The following is a 16576-nucleotide window of genomic DNA, read 5'->3' on the forward strand; positions in this document are numbered from 1 at the left end:
GAGTACATTTTATATATTATTATATGATATATAATACAGTATGCATGTGTATATAATATAAATATCAATATTTCACATAACTATAACAAGGCAAGGGAGAATGGCTTCAAACTGAAAGAGAGTAGGTTTGGATTAGATTAGGAAAAAATTCTTCACTGAGGGTGGTGAGGCACTGACACAGGTTGACCAGAGATGTGGCTGCCCCATCTCTAGAAGTGTACAAGGTCAGGGTGGGTGGGGCTTGGAGCAACCTACCCATGGCACTGGCGTTGAAACTAGATGACCTTTAAGGTCTCTTCCAGTCCAAACCATTTTGTGATTCTATGTTACTGCTTGATCCAAACAGGAAGGCAGTCTCACCTTACTTATTCTTGCTTATTAAAAAGTCCTGAACCAAAAGTTACTGTGGTATTGCACTCTCCTTTTCCTATGTTGCCCACATGAAATCCTTCTCATATAAATAACTCTGAACTCTCAGTCATGGTTATTATATTCCTCTTATCTCTCTCTGTAGTGCTTATCCAGTTACACCAAATTGCAGTTCTGGTATCTCGTTTTGTTTTAAATTTGGATTTTTGGTAAATTGATCTGGAAAAAAAAAGCAAAACATGTTTATGGTGACCATGCTGAGTGTTAGATTTTCATTTTGAACTCCCAGCTTCCAAGTGAGTTACCTCCAGGTGTCCGCTTTTGGTCCATCATGACCGGAATGAGTGGAGTCGGAATTTACCTGTTAAATCCTGTCACCAGCACAGAGGAGGAACAGATGTACCTTCTCTCCCTCCCTCCTTCTCTCCCTCCCTTTGTCTTAGACATGTTAATTTTGTCCACAGACTAAGCAAAGGGAAACAGAATTTGCACTTAAAATTCTACTGTCTATGTGATCCCTCCTGCATTCTTTGTTTGATCTCTCTTGCACTATTTATCTTAGGTCCCTTGAAAATAATCAGTTTTTTTAGGAACACATTAACTGCATCTTAAAAGTGAAAAATCCAGAGAGTTTTTAGTGGTTTTGAACAAGATTTTAAAATTCCAGTAAAAAAACTTCCACACTCTACTTAGTCTAAGGATAATTTCTAATTGATATTCTTTGGGTTTGATATTTTTTTCCAGGCTTGTGTTGGTTTCTTCTCGGTCACTGAAAGCCTAAATGATCACAGAAATATATGCTAGAGAGTTCCCTTCATTCCACAGCTGTATGACTCTCTATCTAATTTTCCATTCCAATCTGGTCAAGTTTATTTTTCTGTTTTGTACTTCAGTGTCTGAGTGTCTTCAGCCACTGACAATGCAAAAGAGAAACTGAAAACTGAAGAGCTGTATCTGTCCTGCATGAGCAAATGCACAATCCCAGACTCATCTGTTCACAATATCATAGTAACATTTGCTCCACCCCCAAACAAATATTTGTGGAAAGTTTCATGGTTCCACACTTGGCCTAGAAATATATCACCTACTTAAACATAGATCAGAAATGCTAAATGTCTTTTTGCCATAAACACGCAAAAAAGAAAATAACACTTGATGTCCAGATTAGGATGTAGGCAAAGGACAGCCTCTTTTTTTTTTTTTTCTAGAAACAAAGAGGAACTCCAAGGAAAGTTAAATGAAGAATTAATCTTAGTTAATTCAATAAATTGTGTTTATATCAAAATTATTTTTTAATTTTCTTTCCTCTATCCCACTATAAAATATCTGCAACATTGCATATATATGTATGTTGTTTTTACTTCAAATATTTTTATGTCACAGGCAGAACAAGAGAATCAAAGTTTATTAGAGAAGCCTCCTCTTGAGTCACAAGGTGCAGATGGGACTCACATGCTTTCTAAACTCCTTCTCAGAGAGAAGCCTGGATGCATCTGGATCCAATCATAGCCCTAGACTGTCAAGTGTTTATGTCTAAACGATTATATAGGTGTAATTGCAACTTTATAGAACTTTGTCCCACAGGATTGAAAATGGCAAACTGTATATATTTATATAAATAAAATAGATTATTTATTTAAATTGATTATGATAATTATTAAACTAAAAGATCTTAATCAGAAATATTTACCACACAGTATAGATAGCTGTAACTACTAGTATAGCACACTATTTTTGAAGCTACATCAAAGAAATTATAGTAAAGCCAGCAAAACCACTTATTAAATAGAAATTGATGTTACTCATCAATACCAATGACTGTGGGCAAATCTCTTTCACTCACCCTCAAGGAGTAGCTTTGAGGGGCATCCCTACTCAAGGGAGGAATCTCCACACACACTCTCAGAAGGGGTTTGTTAGAAAACACTATCAATAAAAAGGGGGGTGGGGCTTTCATAGTATAAAGTGATTGACTGTCATGCATATGTTTCCAGGTCAGCTGTGTCAGCTCAGTGGCTATAGATAAGTTATCAGTATAAGCACTTGCTTCCTTTATCAGGTACTTTGCCACATCCTCACCTACTTCTGTCAGGAAACATTGTTCTTCCTCAGGATGTTTAACTTAGGGGTTGATTAGTCAGCCTGGTTTCTTCAACACCAAAAATAACTTGACTCTCCTTCTCCATCCAGAACTGATGGCTTTGCAAACAGAGTATTGTGAGAATTGTTTTACCGCAAGAACTAAGTTAGCTAAGTTCTTCCCCTTTAAAGATTCCCAATTATCTCTCTCTGATATTTTACATATACTATTAGATTAGTTGAAAGTTAGCTAGTGGAAAGGTAGCTTTCTTCTTTTCTCGTAGGAATAAACAGCTAACAGGTCATTATGTACCAAATTCTCTAGGGTAACCTTAGATGTATATTAATGTTGTGGGTGAATTGAAGTAAGAACTGACCTAATACATACGATTACTATAGCAGTTGGGGTCAAATCTGTATTTCAGGCATGGATATCTGCAATGTGGACCATAATCTTCATTCTTCCCTTGATATGCCAATTGTACTGATGACCAGATTTGCTTAAGCCTTAATTTAGGCCTTGTTACTTTTACAAGATTAAAATTATTATAGCAATGGTAAACCTTACTAATTATTTGACATCTCTTCTATTGGCTTCTAAGAACAGGATTATCCCACTGATTAAACATCAGTGTATTTATGTCACTTTAATTGCAGCATCACACCATTGACCTGGGATTTAACTCTGAATTGTAGACAACTAGGAGCAGGTGTTGAACGAGACACCAAATTCAGTTTTCTAGCTAATTGAGAGCTAGTTAATGCAGTCGGTGGAGCCTAGCTGAAATGCATCTGTATTAGAGCGAGTTGAGCAATTCTCTTGGCTCCTTTCATTGTGTTGGTTGCCATTGAGCGTAACGAGAAATTAGCAATCTAGCTCCCCTGCAGGCATATTGAAACATCCAAATTTAGGTGTCTACAGTCTGGAGTTGAGTCTACACTTAATGACCTGACTGGCTCATCTCTTGTTATGCGAAATATTTTATCCAAGCTGCTTGATAACTTGCTGTGAAAGTATCTCCTAATCATACTGTAATGCAGAAAATGCACACATGATGCCATATTTTATTGAAAAAAAAGAAAAGAACAAAAAAACACACACAAAAACCCCTTCAAATTCCCAAACCAATGCCTTTTACCATGCCAAGGCTTTCCTATTTGTCTTCTGTTACTTCAACTAGCAAGGATTCCAACTGACTACACTGCTCAGAGTACAATGCCTTCCTTTTCACACTTTTATAAACGTTAAAACACCTTTGCGTGATCAACAGCATCCAGGTATTACTCTGTTTGACACACATTACTCCGCCTAAGTACTGGGATAACAGCATACATGTCCTAGCAAAATTACCAGGCAGACATTAATATCTTATACTTACAGGGAGAACACCTGCAATTTGAATTGAGTATAATAGGAAATATATGGCTGGAGGACTATGAATATCAAAGTTTTCTGAGGATCAGTTACAATTCATCATTTTCATAATGACTCTGGCATGCATCATAAGTACAATAGTTTACAGAATGAAATTCAACTGCATGAATCCCTTTTCCATCAGTGGCTGCCCACTGTTATGATTCAGGTTGCACCCATGTTGAACGGGAGAGACACGGTGATGGGTTAGGTCTAAGGCATGGGTTCACCGAGAACAAGATTAAATGGATTTTCTCTGAACTTGTGTGTCAGTTGCTATGTCCAACACCGACCTTTTGCTTCACTGAGTCTCCACAAAACAGTTTCTTAAGGAAACTGTCCAGAGAAATGAAGACTAACCCACAGAAGCAAAAAATTCATAGAAAACATTTGAGTGCCAAACAAACTGATTTAAAGCTTAAACAGAAGCTTTAGGAAGAGAAATCCCATTTTAGTACAAACACAGTCCAAATCTTTCTCCCTGCTCAGGTTCAGATGGAACAAAAAACCACATCTGTCAGCAGTGTGAGTTTAGTGATGGAGAGAAGTGCTATAAAACGACAGCCTGAAACCCTTTCCCAGTCACATGTACAGCATGGAAATGGAGTATGTTTCTAATATAATGGATCTCCTTTCTCTTGTTTGCTTATCTCTTTTTCCTCTTGACCATCTGTAGCATTTTTATGTATGTATCTTATCACCTTCTACAGATCCTTAGTTGTTCTGAATCATCTTTGTCCAGTCACAGGTTCTCACCTGTCACAACGTATGTCCTGAATGCTCACCTCTTGTGCTTTTGATTGACACTGTTCTTAACTCCCCCCCCCCCCCCCCCCCCCAATTTTCAAACTGCCCAGTTCTCATTTTTGTTAATATTGGGTCAGACAGCAGATAAATCAGACACATTCTCTATTACTGAATCAACTGTTCTTTCCAGTTCCTTATCTGGCAGTGCTCCAACCGGATCATTTGGGCGTCTATAGCACTGCCAAATGTAACTTAAGAACTACAGATGCTGATTCCCCTTTTAGTTTGTTCTGGGGTCACTGGGATTCGCTTGTTGGAAGGAACCACTCTGGAAGGCTACCTCTGAACTCCTGGGAACAAACCTGGACCTTCGCTTTGCCCACTGCAAAACTGTTCATTTTCTCCCAGGCTCTTTGTTCTGCTTCAATTACCTCTACATAAGAAAAATCTCGGCTGGAGAGTCCTGACAGTATAGACACAAACCAGTAAGAGCTGGTTGGTCCCAGGGCTCCATTATTTAGCAATAAAAGTTGTGATCCCACACAATTCTGGTTAGGTCATCATTTTGCTTTAACTTACTTACTGTTGTGATCCAACCTCCTGAGCTCAGAAACCCTGGGTTTAGGCTCAGATATGACTCATTATTCTAAACTTAATAATACATAATTACATAATTTAATTTTGGCAAAGTATGAAGACAAACCTTACTTCTTACTATTATAGGACACTACACCTGTGTCTTCTCATAAATGACAAAAAAATCACATAAGTAATTGTCTAAGCATGGAGAAAGTAGCCTGACTGTCTTAAATAAAATATAACGTGGGTCACACACAGAAAGAACATTTGTGTACTTTACTTAAAAGAGATATATGCAGAAGATGGGACGTTAGGACACATTCTTGGTCTAGAACTAATGTGTTGTTTATGCATCAGCCTGACTTGGGCATTGTCTAAAAGGTGAAATTATGATACTAAAATGACAAAACATTATTCAAGGAGGAGGTAGAATGACCATCGTGACCAGTGACATGACCCAAAGAAATGGCCTGAAGTTGTTACAGGGGAGGTTTAGGCTGGATATTAGGAAAGATTCTTCACCCAGAGAGTAGCTGGGTGCTAGAACAGGCTCCCCAGGGAAGTGGTCATAGCATCAAGCCTGACAGAGTTCAAGAGGCATTTGGATCACACTCTCAAGCACATGGTGTGACTCTTGGGATGGTCCTGTGCAAGTCCAGGAGCTGGACTTGATGATCCTTGTGGGTCCCTTCCAACTCTGCATATTCTTTGATTCTGTGATTAAATTCTATGTAGAATTTTTTATCTACTATGAATTTTTGTATTCTTTTGGTTGATTAAGTTTGTTATAGATATTTTATTTAATTACTAGTTATTTTAATAAATTTATTAATAATATATACTATATATTCATCACATGTATATCACATTCATTTCATATTCCTAATTGGGTCTGACTCCTTAGACATGTGAGATGTCCTGTGTATCTTCACATATGCATGTGAAAGAGGAAGAGAAAGGTAGACTAAAGAAGTGTTGACAGGTTTCTTTTAATAATTTTTAAATTTCTAAGTAACATATTGGAAATGTCATTTTAAAAGTACATAAGAGCTGGGGAAGACAAAAAAAAAAGTTGAATAAATTATAAAGGTTTTTTTTTCTCTTGAGTGCAAGGGGAAAACTATGTCCCGATACTGTGTGTGTATATGCCAATTTTGAAATCCTTTATCTAATTTTTACTTGATCCAAAGCAGTATAATATAAAAATTTCAGTAAAATATTGAATTACTAAGTATCAAGAAAAGATTCCAAGGTTTGATCACATGGGTAACATGTCAGATTTTTTAAAAATGTTTTCCATTAATTCCCCCTTTCCCTTATGATAGTCTAAACCAGGAATAATTCTATTGGACTCAGCAGAGCTAAAATTCATGGAAGGCCAAGAACAACACTGGGAAAACAAAATGCACTTGAAGTTCAGGCATGTTTATGTCTGGACCTTCCACTTTTCCTATCATGATAGAGAAATCTGGGCCCCAAAGCTCTGAGCCAGAGTCAAATTTCCACTGTGTTTCAGATGGGAAAGAATATCTGTACCATATCTGTACTGGGAATGTTGTCCAAACCCGTGATTAGATTTTTTAAAAAAGCAACACAGACAGAAAACAGATGTTAACTACTGTGAGAGAAAAGTGATTGGCAGAGAAGAGAACTGAAAAATCAATGTTTTAGCATAAAGTGCCTTTAATTGGAAATGGCAATACCACAGTGAGAGAGGGAAGCTATCTTAAAATATAAGGCATAGCTTGAGAAACATCCAGGCTGTACATCCAAGCAGGGACTGTCTATATTTTGAGGATATTTTACGTATCCTGCACGTAGCTAATAACATGCTGAAATGTCAGGCTTGTATTTCATCTACCTTCCAGTTACCTGCATTTGTCTTTGGACGTTGGAGGACAACATAGAATTACCATAGAAATACCACACTTATCTTGCAAGCTATTTGTCATACAAATTTCCCTTTAGGGAGATAGCTATGTTAGTGATTATATGTTCCCTTAAAGGAGGCATCATTTCCCCCTTGAATCCAGTAATCATAGTTTAATGAAGTTAGAACAGTCATTCCTAGCTAAGATGCCTTACATGCCAAATTTTATCTCTCTGTCTCTGCAGACAGATATATAACACCAGCTATTCTTTACAGGGCAGTTTTGCATCTTCCTCCTTACTGTTCCCCCAGTGCTGAGGGATGCAGTGATTGATGCAGTGGGATGAGCCCAGAAACTGTAAATCAGGAGGAAAGCAGGGAGAGACGGAGCGTCACAGCCAGGTGCAATACAAACCAGCCAAGCAAGGCTTTATTTCTGCTGCATCATCACTGAGAAAAATGACATTATAAATGAAATGGAGAGACATAAATAAAATGAATGGAATTTTGGGGTTGGGATTTTTGTGGGTTTTTTTCCTCCAAAATAACCAAAGCCTAACATTATTTGGAAGAAAGGCAAAACACTTAATTAACAAAACATTAGTTCCTGTTCGGTACAGGAATGAAGTATCTGAATGCTTAAAGCTAACCACAGCCTTAAGTTGGTTTGGATTTTGCTCCTAAGCAATGAAGCACAGGTATTGAAAGCTATCCTTTACCTTAAGCTGACAAGCTATTACTGCATAGCAATAATCTTTAACATGTTTTTCCTTTGTTCTCTTTTAATTAGGCAGGAAAATGTTGTGCTAAGCATAACATGTTTGAGTTGTACATGCACCATTTTTAATAGTATTGAAGCTTAAACCTACTTTATCCGTGTGCCATAGCTTCATTGGTATCTGTATATTATTTTGAGATCTGAGGATAAAACTATGCAACAATTGTCTCTCCTGCACCAAACTGGGTAAGAGAGAGCAGAGTATATCTAATACGTTACCCATTTCAGATCACAAAATGTTGCAATATTTGAAACAGCATAACGAGCCCACCTTCTGAACAGGTGCCATCACTACAGTCAATAGCTCTGCAAGCAGTCCTCAGAGGCTTCATGAACCTTACATCCATACCCGTTGTGCCGTAGTGATGGAACCATATTTGTTCTGCAGGGCTGTGGCTCACTTTCTACAAATAGTAGGAGATAGCATAACAATAGGGCTTGTATTTGCCTTATGTTAAAAAAAAAATACAATTTTTCGTAGGAAATGGCAAGGTTGATCTCATTCTTCTCACGTGATACTTGTAAAATACTGGAAGTACTCATAACACAGACATTTTTACAACAATCAAAAAAGAATGTTCTTTTTAAAATTCTTTATCAAACTCTATAAATTATAGCTTCCATGTCCTGCTCTGCAGTGCTGGAAGCTGTTTATTTTTGCTGTGAAATGGCTTTTCAGCCCTCCTTGGTAGATGGCCACTTTGAAGAGGTGGGCAGAGGATCCTGTAAGTAGCATGATATGACTGAGCTTAGCTGTGAGAGGGTTCCCCCATCTTGTTGATAGTGGGATTTGGATAAATGCCTAATCCAATGGCCTATGAATGAACCAATACTTTTCGTTGTTGCCACAATGTCCTGAAACTTTGAAGAGTAATAGCCTGATGTAAGGGAAAAATAAAAATACACAAAGAAGTAGTTATCTCAATTGTATCATTCCTGATTGTGGCTAATTACCAGCAGTCTTGGAGCTGAGAGTAAACAAAATTAAATTTTTGTAAAGTCAGTGGAATTTTAGGTAGGAGGGGAAAAGAAACATTGAGTCATTTTAAGCGTGAACATATGAAGATCCTCATTGAAATAGAAACAGGGGATCATGCTGCCAAAAATATAAAACAAAACCTGTTCAACATTTTAGTATTACTTAGTATCCAGCTGATTATGTCTTTTTATCAGTGTGAATTTGCTTACAATGTTTTGACATTTAAAATTCCCTATTCTTTGATTTTTGGGCTCAGAATTGCTACACACCAAGTGTGCAAAATGGCTTTTGGGAACTTTTCCTCCAGATATACACACATACACTCACTGCTGTATCCCCCCACCTGTGTTGACCAGCTTCTTACCTGATATCCTAATTTATCCAGTCACAAACTGGGCAGCTGTGCTTTCCAAACCAGGGAAATCTTAATTCCTGTGGGGACCTGGAAGTGTCCTGAGCAGACTTAAACAAATTACATGGTGGTGGAAAGAGCACATGGAAAGAAGATAAGTTGCAACTTCTGCAATCACTGTCTTTACCTGCAGTTTGTTTTCATGTTTCTATCAAATGACCTCCTTCTGCTGTCTTTTTGGGGAAAAATTGGCATCAGATTCTGCTGCCCACCTAATACCTGTTCCCAGCCTGGTTTCACTGTTGCTGGTCCAGCAGTCTGTGGACACAGTGAACTGCATCAGGGAGCTGGTGTGACTGCAGAGTAAATGATGCTGACAGCAGCACCCATAGGAGCACAGCCCTGGCTGGTCCAATTGTACCTTCCTATTGATCTATTATGCATATTTTTCTCCCAAGTGCATGTTTATCAGTCTCCTTCATCAGCATTACACAGATAAATCTCTCCATAGTTCCCTCAGATGGAACAGGATAGGGACAGTGCTTGTATATATTTCATTGTAATTTTGGATTTCTAAAATGGAGTATTTTGACTGAAGTTTTGCATACTTTGTCCTTTTTGAAACGCTTCTCATCTTTTGGGATTTGTTGAGGCAATTGATTATGAATAAAGTTTGGGTTTATCAGGAAACTAGTATTGGATTATTATTGTAGTTTAATTATTATTATTGTAGTGGAACCACTATCATCTCTGATATATAGTCACTAAATATAATCTGTACATTGTCTTTCCCACTGCAATTTTCAATGGACTGAGGGTTTAGAGATTTTGGTTTTTTGCAATAATAGTCAAATATTTTTCCTTGTCAAGTGACTAAAACAAATTGTATTTTACATACGTTTTCTACCTACCTGCCTATCTTCTTTTTAAATTTTCCTGTATGACATGCTTTTTTTTAATAGAAAACTTCATAATTGTTGCTGCTTTTTGTTAGGGCAGTCAACTGAACATTCCACATCCCATTTTAGCATCATTTTTTAAGGTGTAATTCAGATCTGACCCCCAAACAATTGGGTCAAAGACCCAACACTAATTTTTGTAATTACTTATTATTGTAGTTATTCATCTTCAAAAAAGATCCTTTTAGTGATGTTCTCTCTTCCCTGTAATTTAACCATTACTTCTAATTTCTGATGGTGCACAGTGAGTACAGTGTATATGTACCTCTAGTCACATGTCCACGTACATGTACATATCATGTTTTGCTCCTACAATACATCCAGCCTGAGAGGACTGGACAACAGAAGTCATTTTGTCCCTTCATAACCATTTTGCATGCAGATTATAAAATAACCATTTTACAAGAAGGTAAAGAGAAATGTGAAGTCATTCAAGGCTCAAAGGGATCCAGACATCAGGGAACTGGAGCAGAACCAGAAAGCTTTGACTAATTGTCTAAGTTCCTGATGGCACAACCAGAGAAGATTGTATGCCTCCCCGTGGTGGTGGAGACGCTGAGAAGTGAGCAGGGAGCTGCTTCAGGCTGTTCGAGAAGAAATCCTGTTGCCTTTGATGTTTTGCTCTGAAATAAGCATAGGAAGGTTAGGGCTGAGGGCAAGGGTTGTGCACAGATGGAGAAGTACATTGGCAAATGCACAGGTTTCAGTTTGACTGTGTTGGAGTACTTAGATTTTTTCACTTCAAAATATGTTGGAGTGGTTTTTTTGAACTTCTCCAGTTTTACTTTGTATTTTAATATATAATGAGTGCAGGTTGAAATCAGAATGGAGAATTATATCTACTCTTAATTTAATGAAACATTTCTACTCACCTGATATCTGATATTTGCTGCCAATGTTCCTACATCGGAATTCAAGACGGCTTTGAACCGTCTATCAAAAACAAAAATTCAAATTGCAGAGCTCTTGCTTTGCTTTTCCCTTTTACACTCACATCAAAAGGGAATCTGATTCTTCCTCTCTTTGCATCCTAACAGTGTGCCAACCTTTGTAGCAGCTGCATACTGATTATAGCATTTTCTGGTCCTGCCTGTAAGGGTTTTGTCCCTTTGTCAAGTTTTGATAGTTAATTTAGACCAATCTCTTAGCTACTCTGCTAAGGAATATTTTCACTTGAGTATGTGAATTATTCCTTTTATATGTGGATTTCAAAAGAAAGGAAAAAATCATACTCCAAAAATTTCAAACCAACACTTTTATTAGTATAGTTTTATTATTTTATATTTCTCTTTTTCCCGGACACAATTATTTGTTTCTTTTTTCTTCTCACTTCAGTTTATCATTCTATTTTCTAGTTCATATGGTTTGTAAGTAGTTTTTAGCCTATTTATAGTCATGTCCCTAATTGTTTACTGAACATGATTGCCTCCTGTTACTGCTTCAAGATTCCAATTTTGACTGGAGAGATTGTATTCTCTCCTGCTTGCCCTTTAACACCTCTCAGTGGTATGACAGTACGTTTTCCACTCAAACACATTGTTTTTTCACATTTGAAACCCCCTTTCCAGTGCACTTTAACATCATAGTCTGGTCACTGAACATCTAAAATCTGATTCTGTTACCTCATTTCATCCTGAACTGTCTTCATCCTTATGCTTCCCATTCCCTAATTCCTTTTCTGCGCAACTTCTGCCATGCACTTCACTTGGAATTAAAGCAAATGCTCTAAAGAGCCTCCAGTTCTGAAAAAAACATGTTGCTTGACTGTATTTTTATCAACTGAACCACAGAAAGCATGTATTTTTTCTGAATTGACCATTAAAGCCAATTGATCACACACTTAGCAAACACATTTCACACACCGATATATTACTTAAAATATTCTCTAAAAAACAAAGGCACCTTTGAATTGTCACAACTATTGTTTTCCTGGAGAGAGTTCAGGAGTTGGTCTCAGTTCTGTATTGTACATGTAACATTAGTTCAAGTGACTATAAGAGCTTTTCTTCATTTTATTTTCTTAGAAGAAGCATTGCATTAATTCACATTTCTTTTATAGCTGCCAGGAAGAAAACATTTTATTAATCTATAGATTTAGTAGAAAAGCAATATCTCCTCCTTGTTTATTAATTACTTTTGAAAAGGGAAATAAATTCTCATTATTCACTACTCAATCACTGAAAAGTACTTTGGAAAGCATTATTTGAAATTCCAGAGTGAAAAACGTTAATGAAAAGAAGTTCAAACAAATTTCTCAAGAATTCTCCAATTAGAAAATTGGAGCAATACTGCAGATTCAGTAAAAAAGATAAAAAAGGAAATGATGTTTAGTTGGTAGTTAAATATACTTGTAAACTTGATTTGAGAAGAGCACTTGTTGAGGTAGTAGACAGGCTTGAAGGAAGGGAACATGTATCAGAGCTACAGCAACATGGGACAAAAGGATTGACCAAAAATCAAAAATCAGCTTCAGCACTACTACCTGTATCTGCCACCAGTGACGGAGTGACCTTGGCAAGTGGAAGGAAAAAAAGGAGGTGGAAAGATGGGTGCTAGACTTACTCACTGCAGTTGTGTGTGTAGTTTGATGAAAAATTATTTCATCTCTTTTTCATTACAATCACTAAAGTCTTCACTTACGTCCAGTGGTGGTGTATCCTCATCTTCCTCTAGTTTTCCCTTCCTTTTTCTTGTCTGTCTCTTGGGAAGAGACATCCTTTCTCATTAAAGAGATAACCTTAACAATGAATCCTAAAAATTAGCATGCAATGGGTGTAATTAAATCATAGAATCATAGAATACTTTGCACTGGAAGAGACCTTAAAAATCATATAGTTCCAACCCCTCTGCTACGGAGAGGGACACATTTCATTAGACCAGGCTGCTCAAAGCCCTGTTCAACCTAACCTTGAAAACAATCAGGGAAGGGGCATCCAGAACTTTTCTAATTAAGTGGCACTTCAGTAAATGTTTTGTTATTTTGTTCAGTCAAAACCCTTTCTGGGTCTTGGGGAGAGGTGAGAGGATTTACTTCAGCTAGAGTGTTTGCTTTTCCAGTCTGCATTTGTTAAACAGGTAGATATGCCTTTTTTTTTTTTCCCTTTGATCTTTCAAGGCTGTGGAGGCTTTGCAGTCCTTTAATAATGTTATTATTTCTTTTTATTTATTTAGGGAATAGAGGTCATAGTGCAAGATGGATGCTGGTAAACTTAATCTATTTGTATGAACGTTTTCCACCAGCTGTGCAAAAGTCTCTCCTGTAGTGTTGGGTAAATCCAGAGCTTGCCTCTATCGGAAATCATTTGCCCTCTCTCCATTACTGGTTCTATGCAAAGGTAGTGAGGAGCCCAGGGAGAACCAGGCAGAGGATAAGACTTTATCTGAAGCCACAAAGTGTGACACAAAGCACAAAGAAACAAGGAAGAGAAAATCCTCTCCCCCTACTCTATTCTGCATTGACACACCTATCTCTGCAGCAAACCTTGCTTCTTCAAGTACATTTACTGACTTTTATATCACCTTGCCACCCCACCTGTCCCTCCTGGTGTCTATCTGGTCATATCCTTCATGCCTTCAAAATCCTATGTTGTGAGCTGTCTGAGGCAGCATCTGCCCTTGTCTCACTTGGTCATACAGAGACTTGCACAGTGAGTCTTTGAAGCATGCTACTAGTTTCTAGGTGCTAAGAGAATAATAATAAACAATATTAAAAGCTGTAGCAGTTGCAATAAAACATGCATTTATAGAAGCTAGCTTGATGCATAGCTAACAAATCATTTAAGTTTTAAATATATATATATATAAATAAATGGCAACAATAAATAAGATGAAACTGCAGCTGAGAGAGAACTCTCATGGCTGTTAATTTTTTTCCCCCACTTATCTTTCTTCTGCATAAGGGATAAGAATAGGTTTACGTTGCAAATTCCAGTCAGTCGATCTCTCCTCAATGACAGTTTTGCTATAATTCTCCTCATTTCAAGCTCTTACTTAAAAAGGTAACAGCAAATGGCATCCAGGCCATTTTTGCAGTCATCGGCAGCTGACTCAGTTGATTCATTTCCACAGATTTAAGTTGTTGTGTGCATAGTCAATCCCCCTGGAAAAAGGCTGCTTTCCCATATCAAATGGCTTGTGCAGACACCAAATCCTGATTTTAAAATAAGCGTAAAAGCTAAGGTTTTAAGGCTCCATATCATCACTCCAGCCCAGGTCTCAGGAGGGTGTTATAAGTAATTTGCAAAATCTTCTCTTCAAGAGTTTTTTTGATGGTTGTTACATCAGAAACAGGTGAATATACAAAAGTAATATCTAGAATAGCTCCTTTTTATCAAATCACATTTATGTTGGTCATCAAATATTTTTGAGCTAACGAATGATAGCACCCAAAGAGCTGACCTCTGATAACTAAAAAATATAGTTGTAACTCATTCATTTGATATGATAAACCATTGGCCAGTGTTACTCATGTCAGCTCACCCAATATGTTCCTTGTTATTTTCATCAGCATTAGTCAACAGGAATTTCCTATGCAAGAATCAAGAAATATTACTGTGAAAAGCATATTTAAATTTCAAAGACTCTGTGTGGTCAATCTAGTATCATTATATAACTGCTGAGCTTGTTCAAATTCCAAAAATGGCAACCAGACATTATGAAATCAGTGTAATCTCTAGAAGACCTGAAACTGTTTAGTCTAGAGACCAAAAGACTGAAGGAAAACAGGATAATCATTTCCAAATATGTAGAAGAGACCCTCAAAGAGAAAAGGAGTAAAACGTTGTCCTCTTTGAATAAAATAAGAAGCAAAGGCTTCAACTGCATCAGAGAGCTCTGGGTGAAACTGCTGGCAGGACTCTCTAACAAAAAAGCAAAACACTGGGCTAAGTTGCCTGAGAGGCTGCAGCATCTCCCCCACAGAGTTTTACAAAAAAGCCCAAAACATAGACCAGGAAGGTTTCCGGGCATCCTCTGTGTAGGCTATCAAGGAATAATTTATTGACCCCCCCTTTTTTTTACACTATTTTCTACTAATTTGTGCTCTTCCAGTTTTTCCCATGGAAAGACTTTCCACGCTCTGTTTAGAAGTACCCAAAAAGGCTGAGAAATTTGGGATGGAATTTCTTTTGAAGCTCATTTTTGTTAAACTTTCTGTGAATAGATGCTTTATCACAAGATATTATCTGGTCTAGACCAAAAGTCAGGTTTTTACTTATAAACAGTCTATTTACAGACATTTCAGCAGTTCTGCACTGAGGTGTCCTGAAAATGACCCAGCAATAGTCTCAGTTAGTAATACTGGGTAAGTAGCTATATTTGTACCAAAGAGAAGAAAAGTATAACCACAATTCTGATATGACTTTTCTTGCTTCTGCTGTTGTTGCTTCACAAGTTTGTTGTACTTTTGTGCACTTACTGTCTACCTTTTTTTTTAAAATATATAAAATTCGCATGTAAGAGCTGAGAGACAAAGTGGTAGGAAGTGTTACAGGTAGCTGGACTTTCTGGTATCCATGATTTTTCTTGCTAGAATCATAGTCCTGCTGTTTACAACAATGAAAAGCAACTTTCTCATGCTGCTGTTGTGATGTTCATACTGACAAGTGCTGACATTACATCATTGGCAGAAATGCTGCATGAAGGGAAGGGAACCTGACCGCTGAGAATGAAAACCACAGGAACGTATTTTTGTTGAGATATTTTATATACTCATAGCTCTAAGCTCTCAGAAATCTCTTCTGCTATTCTCCTTTAAATTTCAGCTTCTCAAGTCTCTGCAAATAGGGGTAGTCTCACATAATGGCTCTTTTAAAGTAAATTCACTGAAGTGGATTAATTTCCATTTTAAAGCAGGGTGTAGGAGGTTGCAATTAGAGAAGACATTCTTAGTTAAATTTGTTGCTTCTCACAATGTCTTAAACATTTCTTCCTAATATTTGACTTGTATTTTACCATTCCCCCTCCCATTTGACTAAAAAAAATAAAAACCAGAAGTATTTCCTTGACCTGATAATTATGCAGGTTAAACTGGGAGACTTTATATTGTGGCAAATACACTAAGAATAAAACCAAACCAAAGCTAAATTATAAACCCATGTCTTTATTGCTCTGTGCCTCTGCCTGGACTTCTACTTTTTCATCTCTACCTAGCTGTATTGGAATGACCTTGCTTTGGGGACTGTATCATGCTCCTGCTGTGTTATCATGGCACTCTAGCTCTGGTTGTGGTGTCTATGTAGGTAGCAAACCTGAATGGACAATGATTCACATTTTCCTGGGAGAAAATTTTAGCTTTTTTACTTTAAAATTTCTTTTAAAATTGACATATTAAACAGCTATAAGTGAGGAAAAAAAAAAAGCTAAGCATATTTAATTCCAGGAAGTTTTTGATAAAAGCTTTGAGGTGTCTCGTAATGTTTTAAATTAAGATAAACCATCACTTAAAATTAA

Source organism: Chiroxiphia lanceolata, chromosome 2 (genome assembly GCF_009829145.1).
Source record: "Chiroxiphia lanceolata isolate bChiLan1 chromosome 2, bChiLan1.pri, whole genome shotgun sequence".
NCBI lineage: Eukaryota > Metazoa > Chordata > Aves > Passeriformes > Pipridae > Chiroxiphia > Chiroxiphia lanceolata.